Source organism: Oxyura jamaicensis, chromosome Z, assembly GCF_011077185.1.
Source record: "Oxyura jamaicensis isolate SHBP4307 breed ruddy duck chromosome Z, BPBGC_Ojam_1.0, whole genome shotgun sequence".
In the NCBI taxonomy this organism is placed as follows: Eukaryota; Metazoa; Chordata; class Aves; order Anseriformes; family Anatidae; genus Oxyura; species Oxyura jamaicensis.
Genome location: NC_048926.1, coordinates 5,199,157 through 5,218,677, shown reverse-complemented (window position 1 = coordinate 5,218,677; position 19,521 = coordinate 5,199,157).

The following is a 19,521-nucleotide window of genomic DNA, read 5'->3' as shown; positions in this document are numbered from 1 at the left end:
CCTTCCCTTCCCTTCCCTTCCCTTCCCTTCCCTTCCCTTCCCTTCCTTTTCCGTTTCCTTTTCCGTTTCCTTTTCCTTTTCCTTTTCCGTTTCCTTTTCCTTTTGTTCTTGTTCTTGTTCTTGTTCTTTTTTCTTTTTTTAAATTCCTTCTTCCAAGGCCTGGCTTTATAAATTAAAATAAGCTTGTTTCAGTATTAAATTTTAGAATGTTTATGGCCTTAAATCAGGAAAAAAATAGAGAAAGCAAAGCAATTTAATGTGGTAAACAAGTTAAATGACTATTGCCTAAGGCTATCACACAAGTACGTGGAGCCACAGTGATGACTTGCTTTATTTGTAATATTTTGCTTAGAAAAAAAGAACATTATGTCGATATATAAATAATAAACAATTGAACCAGCATGAAGACTGTGGCACAGGTTTCTTATTTTCTTATTCCTCCAAAACAACAGGCATGGACTCACCTCAAGGAAGACTTATCTTTAGGGTGTAAACCTGAAAACATTAGAGAGCTAGCATCCTCAAAAAGGAGATGAACCACGTTTATATCCCAGGAGCCATTTAAGCTTAAATTACTGCTGACAGTGTCATTATTGAATTACTTATTAATGTGATGATAGCAAATTAGAGGCAGGATTCATAGGGTGCCATCCATAGATAAAATACATGTCTACATGTGGATTTTTGCTCTAAGTCTTTGGGGCATTTCAGAAGAGCTGCTGGGACAGGTAAAATCCAGCCATACAAAATTGTTTTATATTTATCTGAAGACAGCAAATAGACAGGACATATGAGCAAGCATTACGGTCAGAAGACGGTTAAATGATATAGCATAATTTAGCAAAGCAGAGTTTTGTGCACATCTGTAGAGATCAAGATTTTATGATCCTTATCAATAACTCCCAGTGTGTAAGGCAGTCTTTCATTTAAAAATATCAGCTGGTTTGTCTTTTCTTTTAGTCTCCAAGGCATTACAGGAAAACAATTAGGAAAATATACATACAAACATATATATATATATATGTGCAGAATTATATTTATATTTTTTCTGTACTTTTATAATGAAGGTGAAGCAGAGTAGAGTAGATTTTGGAAAAGGACCAATAAGTTTTCAAGAAGAATTTGTAGAGATAAAGTTGTAATTTATATAGTACACAAACGGAAGTGAGGTGAAAAACCAGATGCAAGTGAAATAGGAAGTTACGTGCATGTACAGAAGAAAACTGAAATTTTTCATATGAAGTCAAACATTTCAAGGCAGATGAGGTTAACAGCTCCAGGACCATTATGTTGTGAGCTTTTTGTTGTCCACAACAGTCTCAAGAACAAACAGTTAGGGATTGAATCCTTTGTTTATGTATTGTGCAAACCTCTTTTTCAATAATCCTTTGTCTATCACATGCAGTTTGACATTGAAGAGATTGACAGCTCAAGAGAGCTCCTGGAAGTGTCTAGGCTGCAAGATAAGACTATTACAGAAAAAAGAAAATTAAGGTTTTGTTTGTTTGTTTGTTTGTTTTTAGAAGTCCCTAGGCATAGTTGAATACTTGAGCTCAAATAAAGAAGGAAGTACAAGTACATGACTGTGATACTGTAGAAATATGTTTTATATCTAGGCACAGAAGCAATACCTGGCCAAAAAGCTGTATTTCTTTCCTCAGTTTCAGTTTTTGCTCCCCTAACACAGCCCTGGCTACTCAAATGTCTTCTCTTCTGATACTCCAAGCCATAGGTTTCAGCTCAATATCAGAACCAGGAATATATATACATCGCATCCTGCTGTATCTAGTCCCATCCCACAAGAGGCTACCAAGAGATGTGGAATTTACTGTCACAAAACGCTGTGAGTATCTTGCTTCATTATGGGACCAAGTGTGAGGAAATGCCTATGTTTATGGGAAGAGATAGTTCAGTGCATGTCCCTCTTCACTCATAACTGGACTGCATCTCTCCCAGTTTTTAACAAGTTATTATTCAACATTTCACTGAGAACCTTCAGTTAAAGCCTTTTACTTCCAGACTCTGATGCCTTAGAACAGCAGACTCTGTTTTGCAAAAATTACCATTGATAAGACACAGGGACTCGGTAGCACAGAGATGTGGCAAAGGACTCGAACCCAGTTTCTAAAGCCACAATCCATTTGTCTGTTCACAAGGTGGTCAAGTCATTCCTTTCAGGAAACACCATTACTGCATTGGTGCAGTTGGCTACAGGAAACTATCTGCCCAATTTCCTTAAGAGTTTCTGTGACTCATTAGCCTCTCAGATCCTAGAGAGAATAAGAGAATAAGGAGGTCAAAGCTTTTAACTGCATGGCAAAATAAATAAATAAATAAAACCACTTGAAATTGCTTATATGGAATAAAATACTATATCTTATCATGGACTTTACTAGTCACATCCATCCTTTCAGGAGACACTTTACCTACCTTCCTCCTGCAGAGGTCACACAGATGTAAATAGGGTACTGTAGAATGCAACAGGGCAATAAAAGATACAAAGATACATGCCTTTCTGCCATTCTGGACTGTGACAATTTTACTTTGAACAATGGAAATATGAATTACTGTGAACCTATAAGGTGATTTCATGTGAAGAAGGCACTGCATACATATGGACATAGTTTTGATACTGACTGGCTGATCTTTGGACTTCGGGAAGAAGATATATATATCTGTACCTCCCAAACAAGGAACAGAGGCACTCAATGAGGAGAAAGTGCTTATTGAATGGCTTTTCAGTGGTAGACAGATTAAAAAAGTGTTTAAAAGAGGTGAAAGGAATCACAATATCACTGAACAAAAATCAGCATGAAGTTTCTCAATTACAATTGAACACCATACACGTGCATTCTTGTCTTGCTGTAAGTATTGCAGTGTTTCAAAAGATTTTCCAAAATTATTATTATTATTATTATTATTATTATTTTTAAAGAGGAATACATTGAGAGAGGCAGATAGAGATGCCTTGATTTCTTTGTTCCCTTCCCATAAATATTAATGCATTTCCTAGGTGCTGCCATTGTGACATGTTGTGGACGGGGCAGAACGTGTGCCTGCCTGGCTCTCAGCCTCACTGCATACAGATGAGCATTTTCAGAAAAGCTGCAGTGAAATGCACACACAGTAAAATTATTGCTGCCCCTTGTCAAATGCAGGAACATGGTCCAATAATAGCTGCTTATTCCATCAGTGGATAATGCAGTCATTGTGTCAGAGACCTACTCAAGAGTGTTGTAGTATTAAGGGGAAAAAGGTAGCATAGGTTGCCAGAGAAAGCACGAAACTGGCAGCTTATCACTAACACTTCCTTCCCATCTAGAATTCAGAAATGCTTCCCTTCCATCATACCAGACTATAGACAACTTCTATTTGTCATCCTTATCAGGTGAAAAAAAATAGTACGTTACGTAACATACTGAAAATTCACCAAATAGAAATAAATTATCATACATAAAAGCATAGATTTAGTTTTAGTTACAAGAAAAAAAGGCAAATGAGATCAATATAAAAAAATCAGATTATATTTTCTAGAAGTATCATTATTTGGTGATGACTACTACACCATATGAGGTTTTACATAATAACAGAATTATGGTAACAATTTTATAAAGAAAAAGCCACTCAGAAAAAAAAAAAAAAAAGAAATAAAATAAAATCTCAACACAAACTCTACCAATTTTAATAATAACAATTTTTTAAAAAAAAATATTTTCAATTTAAGAGGATTTTATTCCAGTTTTATGCATCTCAGATAATGTCTAATTTTTTCGTGTAAATAATCCATGTAATAATTTATCAGACGGATAACAAGTGAACAAATCATCTCCTTAAGCCTGTCGAATTGTAACCTAGAAATGATTCTTTGTCTTTCCACTAACTATAGAGGGAGCCTAGATATATAGTTAAGATTCATCTCATCTAATTGTAGTCATGAGAAGTCTTATCTGTCTGGAATAAAAACAGTGGCTCTAAAAAGAACTTATACGAAGACTTAGAAACTAATTCAGCTGATATGAAAGAGTTCAAACATTTTAGAGCTAAACAGGTGTCTGGATTTCTAGACATGTATCAGACCTGTTTATCATAACAGAATGATCTCTGATGAGGATTGCTTGCATGTTTTTTATATAAGCATCCTCAATCTCTTGCCTTCTAACAACATAGAATGCAAGGCAATGTGTTCTTCCCTGTAGCCAAGTATATGCCTCAAAGCTTTATTCCATTAATTCATCTGAAAATTTAAAATACCTGAAGAAAATGCTTAACCTGAGATTATGGCCACCATTCCCTTCTTCTCCCAGCTGACAACTCCAAAGGGTGCCATGGTTACTCAGCCCTACCTGCTCAGGTACATACTGTGATCAAGTTTCAGGCATATGTAATTATCTGAAACTAAAACCTGGAGAACCTCAAATGAAGTGAATTCAAACTCAGTTCCTTATGGTCATCCTTTTTTACTACTTAGACTTTTTTACTATTTAAGTAGGAGATTGCATTTTAACTTGTTCACTCACATCTTTTGACAAATTATACTTAAAAATATATGAGGTAGGTAATTAGTATGAGAGCTGAGGACATTAAATTTTGGACATATTTTCCTTTAAGTTCTGAAAAGGGACACTAATAAGCTAATAAGGTGTTCCAGGTAATAAGATCTTCAATGGTTTCTAGGATGAACTGAATTTAAGCAACAATTTAACAACAAACAGCAACATTAAAGCTATACCAAACACAATAATTTCATAATTACTGAGTGTTAAATACAAAACTTTAATAAATACTTTTTTGGACATAGCAACAATATTTCTGTTAAGTTTGGGCCTGGCTTTGAGATGACAATATTTGGTTTTATATGGAAAAAAAAAGAAAGAAAGAAAATATATAAATAAATGAATATCTTTCCATGTATAACTTCTCAGGGAAAGAAAAAAGTAAAAAAATCATAAAAAAATTCAGATCTTTCATACCTCTTAGTATTTCAGATCTTTCATATCTCTCAGATGCATTTCAGAATGTTAAGATATAAAAAAATGATTATGAATAAATCAGTTGAAACAACATAAAAGTGAGAATTCCTCAGACAAACTGAAGTGTATCTAGCTTACACAAGCTGCTTTGAAAAAAGACAGTGGGGCTTTACTTCTCCAGGACCTCCCATATGGTCAGCTACCAAGAAAACAGCTTGTAACCCAGAGCAGCTTGATTTGTAGTCTCACTGGAATTCACTTTATTTGATCTATCTAACTTCAAAATACAAGTGTTTTGATTGATGTTTTCTGCCTTCTTCTCACTCCTCCCTGTTTAAGATCTAAGATATTTAATATCTTCTATTAAAGAAATAGAGAGCACACTTTTCCTGCACTGTCTTCTCCCTCATATTTGTATAACACTTTTAAGCTTAGAGCACTTTAAATTTTGCAGAACATTGAGAAGTTGTCTTAGTCATAATTATTTTTAAGACAATTTATTTACTTAGTTACAAAGCCCGTCTCTTATTATATTCAGTAAGGGTTAGAAATGACCAACTAAAAGCAAAACTGAAACTGCTTTGAATAGCTTATGATTAATAAATTTTGTCTGAGTAAACAGCTCACGCAGCTGCATTTCAGAAAATATCAGACGGGAGCCATCTGTGATGTTATTGAAATTAGGTAATAGCAGAATTAGTAGCGATCACCAGAAGAAGCTAATAAAGCTGGATCTTACAGTTCTAGGAGTAATAAGCACCTAATGTTCCTGATACCTTCCTCTTTGTTATTAACGTTCATCAAGACCAAGCCAGCAATTTTTCATCTCTGCAGGCACATATATCATTCTACCAAATTACAAGTGAAAATCCTTCTCATTTGTAGTGTTTGGGAGCTATCAGCAGAATGACTGGTAAGTCACAAGGTACATCATAGAATTAATTTCTTACATGCCTGGAAAAATTGTAAGCTTCAGCTAACAGTTATGTGAGGTCTGAGAAGATCTGTCCTGCATAATAATAACGCTGAAAGTATGAGGATTAATTTCAAAGAATAAGACAATGTCCAGCACCAAAAAACCTCTCAAAGCATACTAAATATACAAAAAAAGCAGAAGGGAAATTATTGTTATTATTATTATTTTTGTTTGTTTGTTTTTCAGGGAAGGGAAAGAATCTCCGTGATCCATTAATTATGCATGACATGATTTCTAAAGTTCTATAACGTTTTATAACCTGCATCAATAGCAGGATGGAGATTCATTATTATCTTTTCTCAGCTTGCTGTTATAGTCTGTAAATACCTTTAATTATTGGACTTGTTTAATATCAAGCAGTCACCTCCTCTGGGAAGTCCCCATTCATAAATAGAAATATTCATATAAGCTCAGAAAAGATGCAACATGGAAAAATAGACACAAAAATAAATAAATAAACGTCAACAAAAAATAAAAACAAAAAATAATAATAACCTTAAAAGATAAGAATAAAATATGACTCAAAGCAGAGAAATTAGAAGACAAAAAGAATTTTTGTTATTATTGGATGAAAAAAAAAATTAAAAAGTAAATCTTCCTCCTACATGTTGTCCTGTGACACGTGTGCCAACCTGTTTGATTTTTTAATAAAAAATATTTTTTTTTCTCAGCTTCATCAAGTTATTTGCTGTTTCATCCTTGAAAATTCACACTGAACATGTTCTTCCCTTGCCCCTGAAGATGTACAAGTTTTCATCTCCATTTACATCTTCAGTATTCCCCAGCCAATATTATGACTCAGTTGGATTCATGTACAATGAGAAAATGAAAAGTTTCTCAGTGATTCTTCTCTATCTTGTAGATGAATAATAGAGACAAAATTTGGAAATGGTGTTTCTGTATGGCTTTTAGAGATTACAGAAATAGAGGCTATTCCAAAGCCCAAGGAAGTCAATTAAGAGATTCATTGACTTCAATAGGCTTTGGAGCAACACATAATGAATGTAGGTTTATCTCTCTATCTGATAGAGAGCCTCAGATCAATCAACATTGCAGCTGCTCAAGAGGAGAAAACTTTTTGTAAATAAATGATTCACTGATTAGTTATGATACTCTCCCTAAAGCATTTAACTACTCTATTGACAGTCTAAGAACTGATTATAAAGAGGTAGATTTTACTCGTGAGTAATTCAGGGAAAGAAGCTCTGACAAATCTGTTCTGGAAAGCTGATTCCATATTCCTAATAACATATCCTGCTTGATATATATATATATTTGTTAATATATTTGATAATACTTTTATCTGGCCTTTCTCATTATAATGTCTGAATGTTTTACAAGTCTTAATAAATTTATCCTCACAGTGTCCCTGAGGCAACCGCTATATGAACAAAGAGGCCTGAGACAAGGAACCTCTAGGCAGAACCTGGAGGGAAATGCTGCAGGCAATCACATGCAAAAGAACAGCAGTCTGGAAAAGAAAATATTCTGTCTCAGGAAGAATTGACCATGGGACAGAACTGGGATAATGGCCTTGATCAGGTCAGTTTTACTTCAGTTTAGGAGTTAAGGTTATGTGTCCGCATCTTCTCCTTGCCACCTGCTGACAGATGGAGTTTTCCCAGCATTTCACATGTCCATTTCAGAAATGATTAAAAAATATAAAATTGTATACTGAAGATTTTGATGCTGCCTTCCCAAAGGCTAGATCTGATGAATTTTGTAGAGTTATTATGAATATCACTTTGTAGCCCTGTGGTGCAATACAGTATTGCTATTGCTTCTAAGAGGCTTTGCACAGAGTTTGCAAGGTCTCAAAAGCATAGTTTGTCAGGCTCATTTTGTATGAACTTGTGTTGACTTGCCTGGGGATTTGTCTTAGCTTCTTTAGCAAAAACAGCATTTTTTTTTTTATTATTATTATTATTTATTTTTTTGTTTCTAGAAATAGACCTTTATGGATAATTTTTTACTTTGTTTATATTTACATGATACAATAAAAATAGATAGATGTAAAAGGCAGCTACTCTGTATATAAAAATATATAATGATTTAACAAGTAGAAATAGATTTGAGGTGACAGCAGAGGTTGTCATGGAGTGTGGACACATGTGTGAGATGTGGAGGGATACCATCATGGAATGAACGGAGATGGGGCACAGGCTGGCACTGCTGATCCTCTGCGATAAACAGATCACCAATGGTCAGAGAAATTCAGCCCTGTAGAAGCATAAACCCAGATTTAAGAAGAACAAAGAGAAAAGTAATAACATTTAACTTATATGCACACCACATAAATAGTAGTTTTGGATGTAATGTGTCAATATTGTTTTCCTAAGTGAAGGTCTAGGGATTCTGTGAGTCACCATAGCCACCCCAAAAACTATAGTCACACATTAGTCACTCCCAAACTGAAGTCATCAACATTAGGACACCAAGAGTCAGTGGAAGGGTAAGCATAACAAAAAATTGAGCATTTCTGCAGTATTATTCCTTTCTTTCTGTAATAATCTTTTGGACTAGTAATTTTTTTGCATTAGACTGTTAATATTTCAACTATACCAACAATACGATGTTGTTTTATATGCTATGTATGCTTCTCCACACCCCCCCCCAAAAAAAAAAAAAAATAAAAAAAAAAATAAAAAAAAAAAAAAAAAGATTTTGCAAAACTAGTTCAAGTTTCCATACAATGCAAAACAAACAACACATTAGTTGTCTTGAGCCTTTTGCTGATATACCCTTCTGGTCTATACAGCTCATCACAGCCATGTTCTCAGCCCAAACGTTTACAAGATCAAGTTGAAGAGAGTACTGTAGTCAACTGGATAAGTAAAAAAAAGGGAGGAGACACAGTATCAGAAAGATAGCCAGTGAATGAGACTAATTTATTTGTGGATAAATACTCTTGCTGAGCATCCAGTGACCTTCGTACAGCTGAAGTGGAAAGTGCAATTTTTGTTTTTATTTTTTAAACCTGCACTTGCTTAGGTTTATGAATAAGGAAATCATTGATCAGCCTGAAATGCAATGTATTGAGATGTATTTGTCAGCTGATTATATGTTATTTATTTATTTATTTATTTATTTATTTATTTTCCCCCACAACGCCCCCAGAGGGAGTTTTAAGGATATTTATATCTGCTTTGAATCAAGTCTCTTGTCTCCTGCTCACACTGGTAATCTAGAAAACCTCAATTTCCTTAAAAAGGACCAGTGTCTCTTCAGAACTGGTACTTCTTTGTAGGCAAGGAGTAGGATTTAAGGATGATCCTTAAATATTCTGCTAATCTAGTCTTCCTCCTTTTCCAGAACACATTGCTTTATGGACTTAGAGGAACTAAGTATTTCCCATTCTTACACAATTCTTATAAAGATCTGTAGATGCCAAGACAGTGCTGCAGGACCAACACAACTCTATATGTTACATTTCAATAGACTCTGTGATTTATCTTTCTCTTGCCTTATTATCTTACTCATCGCCTATCAGCTGTCACATGTAGTGATCTTCCACTGTCAGCTCATACATAGACCAGCAACTCCCCAGAAACTACAGCTTGAATAGTCTTTCTCCTTTTGCAGTCATTTATTTGTAGATTAGCCTCTCTAAAGAAACATAAAGACCATCCTGTTGTCCTCATTTAAATGGACTCTCAATACAATCTGATTGTATTTTCCTTTAACTTGTAGGACTATCTTTAGTAGTATTGCTCTGTTTAGTCCTATTGCTCTGTAAAGTGCATGTATGCCATATGGGGATTTCATTTAAATGGTTTGTTAATACCACAAGTGCAGAAGGAAATGAAATCAAAAAGCCTTTTCCAGACTCAGTAAGCTATAAATTCTGCACTGTTCAGAAAAATAAAGTGATGCTGTACCAAGAATTTTAAAGGGAACAGAAACCTTTCTGCTGTAAATATATTAAGTATATCCACAAGTTAAAAACAAAGAGAGAGATCAAAGATGCTGACAAATGTCAACAACACAATCTTCTAACACTGCACCAGAGATGCATTAAACACCACGTTTCTCTAAGGCTGTTTCAGTTCCAATATCTAGGGAATGTAACAAGATTAACTGAGTAAAACTTTATCAATAGAAAAATCCTTAAATTGTTAAGAATAAATTGATATCAAACTTCACAAATAAAAAAGGTGATTGCTGCAAAATGCATAGTTATATTAAAGAATAGATTTTACAGTTGTAAAAATATTAAATAAATAATCTGCAGGCCAGTAAGTTGGAAGAGCTTTTTTGTGTTGACTATAATGTTTCTAAAATTCTTGATATAGCATGAGAAACTTTTAAGTGGAAGTCTGTGGAAGCCCTCTCCAGGATATTCTAAGTTTGCAAGGAAAGACAGTAAAGCTTACCACTAATGCCATCATAATACCTTTAAGCTTTATTGTGAAGGATTCTCCATAGTATACTTTAAAATTCCTATTCTGAGATGATTTAAAAGCATTTTAATATAAATTTGGTCTCAAAATTATATGTGTTCTGTTCAATTTTTTTCAGCTACTGAACATCAATATGCCTTAATTTAATATAACCCCAGAAAGTTATTTGTGCTTTTAAAATTGCAGCCAGAATGTGTGATACAGACAGAAATAATCTCCTCTGTGTATTTAGAGCAACTGTTACACGTGGATTTCACTCATTTCCTTGCCTGATGTTAATAATCATCATCATCATCATCATCATCATCATGGCAAAACTTTCACAAAAATCCCTAAGCCTAGTTAACTGGTCCTAAGGTTTCAGAGTTATCCAAAAATTGCTTATGAAATTCACACGGCCTTACTTAAATTTACTATAAGCTACTAACTTGGTTATTGATAGCAATGAGAGACATACCAACAGAGCTCATTTAACACTAAAACACATAATTAATTTCTGACAGCTGACCTGGTTACATGCTAGCCTGTCTGCTATGTTACCTTTCCTCAGGCTCTTTTAAATTTAAGAGTTCTGTCCTTATAAGCCAAATTACTACAATAGCTCCAGAAGAGCTCAAAATGCAAAAACAAATGTATTTCCCCCGATCCACCCCACCCTCCAAGACATAACTACTGGGGATACTGTTATGGTGACCTAGGAGAAATTAAATGTGTATTAGAATTGATGAAGATAATATTCACAAGTAATATATGTCCATAGTGCTTTTAAAGATCTCTTTTCCCAGAGCAGAGAAAAGTTGTAAGTCATACTGATTGGAGGAAAAATAAATAACAAGTCTGAATGAAATTTAAGACTTCCTTCAGGATAAGTTAGTTGTGTATCTTTGCATAAACATTGGCTGCAAGCTCAGTAGCAGAAAGTGGGTGATTAGAAGTAAGAGCTATATAGCAGAGAAGCATCCTGATCTCAGCAAGCAATATGAAGAAGATAGTAATTTGGACTAGTAGACATCATCCAGATTTTCACAATGCTTTCACGTAGAGATTTTTTTTTCCGTTACTGAAGTAAAATCTAGCCCCATTAGACTTGCACTCAATCAGTCTCAGATTTCATTAACCAAAAAAGATATTAATAAAATGGAAAGACAACAGCTGACTTCAGGTAAACCACAAAGTTTGTCATTTGTTACAGAGCTTTGCCAGGCTTGCCAGATGCCAAACTTAAAGAATTTACCATAAATAATAATAATAATAATAAAATCAGATCCTAGATCATCAGTAGACACTTTTAACCTGTTTCTTTTCTCACAGTTGGCACAAACAGCTATGTTATTAATAGATGATTCTGTCCTTGATTGTAATATTTAACTCATATGAGTGGGGTATCCATAATAGCTACAAATAAAGCATTTGAAATCACATGGAAAAGCCACCCAACACAAGGATTTTTTATTATTATTATTTTTACTTCCACTTTTACCCATTACCTATTCAGACTCGTTACTGCATTCTTCATCTAGCTGAAAGAAATCATGCATGAAATAATGTTCTATTTAGTTTAATGGTTAACAGAATCTGAATGGCTACATGCAGTGCATTAGCTTACTTCTGAAAGACTCAGTAATTTTTAATACAGTGCATAAGTGTTCAATGTATAACCTCAGTGAATAGGCCAGCCTTATTTCCATTATCAGCAAATATATTCCAGAATGCTACTCTATAATATTCATTCTTATATTATTTTATCTTATACAAAAAGAACTCTAAAATCAAATTCCCAAAGCTCCATTTTTTTTTTTCTGTTTAGTATTAAATATTATCTCTGTTAGCAAGACAAATCTTATTATTTCATTTTTTTTTTAATTTTATTTTCACTTTCTTTGAAAGAATAGCAGCCTTTATTACCATTTGCCCAGTGATCTCATAAGCAAATTTGCCTTTTTCTGAGTCCTCTTTTGATAGAATACCTCCCTTAAGTAATGCACTTTCCTTAAATACACTGCTATTAAAGACACTTTCTTTAAAGATATTAAAGAAAATTCATCTGTACACTTTATCATCCTTCTCACATTTCAAATGGAAGTAAAAGAAAACAAGATTAATGATAACAGAGAAACTATATATATACTTGTATTTATCATTTTATTACAATCCAGGTAGAAAAAATAATAAAAGTTGAAGCAGAATGTCAGTGTACAGGGTGTTGTAGAAGCAGCTTAGTAAGGTTTCTCCCCACTGAGCCTGTATAATAGCAGATCTGCATGTAAAAATCACGTTAACATCTATGAGCTGTTTGTTGAAACAGATGAGGAAGCAACACAATTCCAGAAAATTGGCCTTATCAAGGTCAAAATATTCCTGAAATATTTCTGAATTTGAAATGACTAGCATTTAAGAACTGGGACAAATTCTTATCTGCAGGATTTAACATCCTAAAACATAATTAAGATATACATAGATACCTGTTCCAAAACACTTATTGTTTTTCTTAATCCAAATATATTTCTATATATACCTATGAAACCTCACTCAACATAGTTAGCCATAGTTAGCCTCTGTCTCTACCACCAGTGCAGAACCCCCCAAAGGAACACTGAGAAGTTATGCTCAAGTAAGCTTTATTTGCTGCAAGCCAATTATCCTCCTAATGTTACATTGATGTGGCTATACTGCTTTTGGGATTGGAACTTAAGGTGTCCATGTATTTTCTAACTCATGTTTGGTGTGGTGGTTTTACTCAAGTGGGCAGCCGAGCCCGACCACAATTGCTCTCTCACTCCTCCCCTCCTCAAAGAGGAAGGGGGAGAAAAGACAACACACAGAGCTCAAGGTTTGAGATGAGAATGATTTAATTAAAGTGAAAGGGAATGGGGAGAAAAAGAAACAAAAGAAACAACAAGGCCACGTGAAAGCACAGAGAGAAAAGAAGAAAGTTATTCTCTATTTCTCATCAATGAGGGATGTTCGGCCACGTCCCGGGAAGCAGGGCCTCAAAACTCATACTGGTTGTTCAGGAGGGCCGCCTCCCCCACCAGAGTCCCCTTTTATTGCTGAGTGTGACATCAGGTGTTATGGAATATCCCTTGCTCGGTTTAGGTCAGCTGCCCTGGTGATGTCCCCTCCCCATCACTTGCCCATCCCCAGCCTGCTGGCTATTGGGGGCTTGGAGAGAGTTCTGATGTTGTGCCAGCACTATGCAGCAATAGACACAACACTGGAGTGATACCAGTGCTGTTCCAGCTATGAGTGCAGAGCACAGCAATGTGTGGGCTGCTGCAGGGAAAGGTGACTCCATCCCAGACAGACCCAACGTATTTGGCCATTTCTGAAAGCATGGAGAATTTTTCTGACTTCGGATTTCTTTCAGTTGCCGTTGCTTTGGGGTTTAGCTGCATTCAAGATATCCTGCAACATCCAAAAAACCCACATGGCAGTAGAATATCTCACATTGGACTTGTAGGACACTGTGTACATCTGGAGCAAGAGCTGCAGAGCAAATAGCATTGCCTGGGCTACCTCAGATAAGAGAAAACATCTGGATAAGCAAAAAAAAAAAAAAAAAAAAAAAAAAAAAGTTGTTAACGTTTACACTCCAGCAGTGTCATAAATTCTGTTATGGGCATAGACACATTTACCAGAAAAGAGTAACAAGTGGACCAATACTATTTCAGTGTTTCTCTGAGTGTTCTTGTTTTTCTCTGTTAACCAGTAGTGGTAAGACTTCACCCTTTAAATCTTGTGAAAGTCTGATGAAAGGAGCTCTGCTTTTTCTCTCATCTGTCGCTGACAGTCTTTTTATCCTTCACTTCAATCCTTCCCTCTGAAATAGCCATTCAGTGCCTTTTGAAACAAATGGACTTAGCTGTAAGGTTGATATTTGACCTCTTCAAAATTATTTAAGATGCCCCAGGGCTTACTTGTTCATTTCTTGACTTTCAGCTCCAAACAACCAGAAGATGACCTATGTAACTATACTTTCTCTATTTTTTCTTACCTCTCTCTCTTCAGAATTTTATTGCTGCATGGTATAAAGCCTTTAAAGCCTTCTAAAACAAAACGCTTAAGCCTAGCTTCATCCACCTTAGCTTGATTCATCCCACTTAAGATTCAAAACATTTGTGGATGGGTCTACTCATCTCCACTTGGCAACTAGACCTCTGACAGAGATCTCAATTAGATTCCCAAAGGAGAAGAATCCAGGACCAAGAGCCAGCTTCCAGCATGTGTTTGGTAAGAACAGGATAATTGGCTGTGAATATGTTACAAAATGCAGTAGTGAGAAGGGAAACAATATGTGATTTACCTCCAAGTTACAATAGCCAAGAAATAATAGGTTTCAACTGCAGAGAGATGTTGAATGTAAGGATTTTTTATTTATTTACTTATTGTTAACAGCAAATGAATCTCTGGAGCTCCACAGAAGTTATTGAATAGATTCCAGAACTGGATGTCTTTAAGAAGTTTATAAAGCTTCCCTGTTAAAGCAGAAAGGTGGAGAAAGGTGGACTAGATGTCTTTTTGCAATCTGTTGGCCTTTTGATTTAATATTGAATTATATTTTAGCTCATGAATTGTCCCTCTGGGATCTATCAATCTCTACTTAGAGTGAGATATCTTGGCATATAAATGAACTTTCAGAATTTAGCTCTATGAATCCCTTTCACAGGTTGAAGAAACTTTGAGATTTAGATATTATGATCTTAGCAAATCTAACACTTTTTAAACAGATAAGAACAATGCTAATACCTGACTCTCTTAACAGAAATTCAGGGATGTTTCTTAACAATAATAATAATAATGAATAAATAAATAAAATCACAATACTATGGAAACAAAACCTTTCAATTTCCTTGCTCTTATCTACATCTGACCTTGAGTGGCTCTTATACCTGACAAAGGATGAAAATATTTCATCTATCTTAACTCTCATTTCTCATGAAGGGAAGAACTATAATAATCATGAACATTTAATCAATAGCCTTGTATGAGCAGAACAGTAAAGCAGAACTGAATAATGAAGAAATACAATTCTAACTCCTGGTGCATCTCTAATTAAAGCCTTGCACATGACGTAAATTTCTCCAGTCCTGTGATATTACCTGAGATGTTTAAATGTTCTACAAAAGTATTGATTTTGTTTTGAATGTCAGATCTTGCACTTAGCAGCTTTTTCCATGAAATGAGTGGATTACACTTGGAATTCTAATTAGTCCCGTTTCTCAAATGAGAACCAGGCAAACAGCAGTACAAGTATACTATTATTGGACTACAGTTATTGACACTTATATGGGTAAAATGACCACAGTTTTGACTGGTACTGAATAGTACATCATTTGCGTTGAGTGAAAGCTTTTACGAAGAGGAATATTTGTCTTCTCAATACATATTTTGCCATCTTGAAAAAGATTGGTTAAATAGTTGAATTGGAACATGAGAACATGTTTTGTTGTTGTTGTTGTTTTATTTTTACACTTCTTCGGTGACTTAGCAGTGTGAAGTATTAACCTCCCCCCAAAAATCAATTCTCTTCTCATTTCCTCTGGTTAAGAAAAAGACACATATGCAAGAAAAACTTCACAGAAACATGATAGAATTAGTCAGCAATGACTGCAAACTTCACTCTAAACTGAGCTTTCAGCACATGTGTGATGTGAGATCACTGCAAAAGATGGGCTATGGCAAGGAGAGTTTAGAGGCTGGAACTGAATAAGAAAATAATCTGTCACTATGAAGAGCTGAAGGGAAAGACCTCAACTGTTTGCCAGGATAAAGGAAAAGCTAACACTCAGCAGTTATTTTACACAGTATTTTAGCTAGAGGCTGGTCACTTTATTTATTTTATTTTATTTTATTTTATTTTATTTTATTTTATTTTTATTTTATTATTATTATTATTTTTTTAAGATGTTGGCTTTGGAGAACTTCTGAGACTATACCAGATGTAGTTGTAAGGTAAATCTATCTCACATTCATGGGTAAGAGATATATCATTCTAACTTTTTTTTTTTTTTTTTTTTTTTAATTTTAATTTTAATTTTTTCCTGTTTGATTATTATAACTTAAAGACATAAGCTTGTCCCCCAGCACAAGAAAGATTTGGATCTGTTAGAGAGGGACCAGACGAGGGTTACAAGGCAGATCAGAGGCTGGAGCACTTTTTCTGCAAAGACAGGCTGAGGGAGTTTTTGTTTGTTTGTTTCTTTGTTTGTTTGTTTTTCAACATGGAGAACTGAAGGTTCCAGGGAGACTTCATTGTGGCCTTTCAGTACATAAAGGGCACTTATAAATAAGAGGGAGAGGGACTTTTTACATAAGTAGATAGTGATAGGAAAATGGGGGGTTAAACTAAAAGAAGGGAGATTTAAAAAGAGAGAAAATTATTCACTCAGAAGGTGGTGAGACATTAGAACACGTTGCCCAGAGAACCTGTGGATGCCCCATCCCTGGAGGTTTGCAAGGCCAGGCTGGATGAGGTCCTGGGCAACCTGATCAAGTGGGTGGGAGCCCTGCCCATGGTAGGGGTTGGAACTAGGTGAACTTTAAAGTCCCTTCCAACCCGAGCCATTTTATGATTATATGTCTATTGTTATTAGTTTTGTTTTCTTTTATGTGTGACTCAGATTATTTACAGTGTCGTCCCCGTCCCCCCCCCCCCCAAACATGCACCAGAACTCCCATCATCCATTCATTGGTCTTAACAGCATTATCATACAAGCAAAGAAAGAAAACTAAGTCTTTACCAAGACATGTCTAATTCAAAATTGCTTCCTACAACAAATTGACAAGAAACAACCAATCCAATAGCCTGGCACACTCTTAAATGTTTATGGTTTTTCCAAATTTAATGAATTTCTAAAGAGTTGACATGTTTCCAAATGTTGGAAATAAACTCAAAATTGATGCACCAGTATATATAAAGAAAGCTGCATACACACAGATAAATATATACACATGAAGATAAAAAAGAATCTCTGTATTTGCAATATCTGTCACATAAGGAATTCAATCGCAAAAAAAACTTTTACCTCTTAGGGAGCAATTTCAGATATTCAGCCAAATATTTCCTGTTGTGAGTTCATTATATTCACCATAGTTACTATTAATTAAAGTCCTTTGAAGCACCAGTGTCCTGACCTGGTCATTACAGTCACCTCACAATAAAGGACAGTGCATTGTAAATATTTGAGGTGAAAAATAAGATATTTCAGACAAACTAGAATAACTCCTGCTATGATATGTAACAGAAATCATTTAAAAAATGAGAAACATAGAGTTTCAGTTTTCAAGAAAGTTTACAGGTTTCACTACTACATGAACGTTGTAAAAATAAAAATTCTATGTAACCAGGAATTTTTCTTCAACTCACATATTTGGGGGTTGCAGAATTAATTAAAAATAAGCTCAATATTCCTTGAAAAACATTAATGTTCCTCACACATTAATATCTTTCAGGTTGTTTTTTGTTTCATAGATTTTTTTTCAAAGCCATTTATATGCTATAGTTTTCCTTCACCATTCACCAGCTTTTTCAGAAACAGTCTCTTAATTTAGTGTTAACATTTCACAATAAGACTAGTAGAACAGATAGCCAGACTAGAACAAATAGGACATCTGTTTCAATTATTTACTTGCCCCAGATCCCTCTTATTTCTGTAAACATTCTTCTGTCTTGTCATCCTGAATCATACTGCTGTAGAGCTTAAAGGGACTGCAGCGAACACCAGGCCCATGGAGAGTAGTAGAAGCCATGCAGCAAGCCAAGAGACTACAGGAAGTGCTGCAGAAACCTCAGAGTAAACAACTAGTACTCCATCCACTTATTGATTCCACTTTTATCTTGGAGCATATCCCAAAGAAAAACTTGTAAATTGGAAAAGAATTATTCTCTGTTTGTGAATAACCTATTGTTCTGAACTTTTTGCTTTGAAGTCAGTACTTGCTCCAGGGTGATTCAACACTGCGTTTTGGCTTTGATGTACAATCTTAAAAGCACCATTACAGGCATTTACTGGAAGGGAATACCTTGTTGCCATGGTTACTAGTGCATCACTTGAAATTGTGATATAGCTGGATTTCATCACCATGACACTAATTTTCTCCAGTGCAGCAACAGAGGGACTAGATGTAGATGTATTAGATGTACTAGTGTTGCATTTCTGTCTTTTCACTTCTTAAAGTTTGTACAGGTGAAACCCATGCCTGTAAGGTCAAACCTGTAAACCAAAGAAAATCATGCCAACTATTGTTTACAGGAGAAAAAAATAAACAGTACTGTTGGCTTTTTTTTTTTTTTTTTTTTTTTTTTTTTTTTTGCTATGAAAGATGAAAAGCAGAATCCTATATGAAACCAGCTGTCTGGCTTACCATATATATTTTGCTATGAGACAAAAATCATCTGAATGCAAGATGGTGAGGTGTAGGGTAAGGAAGATTTCTAAAACTCTTTGAGTATGCCTTTATTTTAGACAGAACAAGGCAGAGAAAGGGAAGCATCCATACAATTTTTTTTTTATCCCCAGAGGTTCACCTACAGCCAGCTCATAGCAGAAAGTGTGACAAAACTGCCATTGTGTTTGTAAATAACCTTTTATTCCAGGTTTGTCGTGACTTAGTTCAGTCTATTTTTCCCTATACCTGTCACACATATGTGTACTGAGACAGCTATTTTGTCCCAGGTATCACTAAAAAAATTAATAATAATAATAAAAAAATCTATGGAGAAATATACAACAAATAAACGTGAAACCATTTTTTAAATAGGCTGAATAGAAAGGAACAGTTTTATACCACTGCCTCATTCCTCATCAGACTGCAAGCTGAACCATTAGAAGTTAACTGAGAAGGAAGCTCTTTCTACAGACTTGTAGTTGAGGAAACTTGGGAAAAAAATAACTATTTCATCTGGGTTGATTAAGGGAACCTTTCACTCATGCTGTCATCCTCAAACACTCAGCACACCTGAAGGATCCCAAATCATATTTTATTGATCTAACATCTAAGTAAGAGCCATCTCACCTAAGGTGTAAAGGAGGGAGAAGGATTCAGCTGTAGATTCACAGAATCACAGAATCACAGAATAGTCTAGGTTGGAAGAGACCTCCAAGATCACCGAGTCCAACCTCTGACCTAATGCTAACAAATCTTCCACTAAACCATATCCCTAAGCTCTACATCT